This window comes from Acanthopagrus latus, chromosome 15, assembly GCF_904848185.1.
Source record: "Acanthopagrus latus isolate v.2019 chromosome 15, fAcaLat1.1, whole genome shotgun sequence".
Classification (NCBI taxonomy): domain Eukaryota; kingdom Metazoa; phylum Chordata; class Actinopteri; order Spariformes; family Sparidae; genus Acanthopagrus; species Acanthopagrus latus.
Window position 1 is genome coordinate 24,221,933 of NC_051053.1, and position 641 is coordinate 24,222,573.

The window sequence follows — 641 nt, forward strand, 5'->3', positions numbered from 1 at the left end:
AGTGCAGATAGGAGGTTTTGGGACTCAGTGTCGTGTCAGTGCTCTTTATTCAGGTGACAGAGGCAGCTGCTGCCCTCTGCTGTTCAGATACGTTCACTGCACAGGCTGATATGAACGATGGCTTGCAGATTTCAGTTTACATGTGACTTAATACTCAATTGTTTTGTTCACACCCGTGTCTGTGTGTCGGTTGGTTTGTGAGCAGGATTACACAGATACTACTGAACAGATTTCCACAAGACTTGGCTGGAGGACGAGTTTCAGCGCAGAATAGACACATTAACTCTTGGTGTGGCTCCAGATAGAGATGAAACGTTGGAAATCACTCGTCTAGTTGCTGCTAAGTGACCTGACACGTGGAAAATATGAATAATGGTCAAATCTTTGTAGTGTTTTATATTAACCTAACGCTAGCTGAATGGTACCAATAGAGTCTTTTTCATCCTATCGAGTCAAAAACAATGTGAAATACAGTCTTATTTTGAAAATACACGGGCCATCAGAGGTGAATTGGGGGTTTAAAGCTGCGTTCAGCACCAAAATTACAACTGTTCAGATGATTGTTATAAAAAAGTAAAAAGCAAAACAGAACAAATAAGAAATAAAGTGAATGAAACATGTATTTAATTGATGGCAACAGA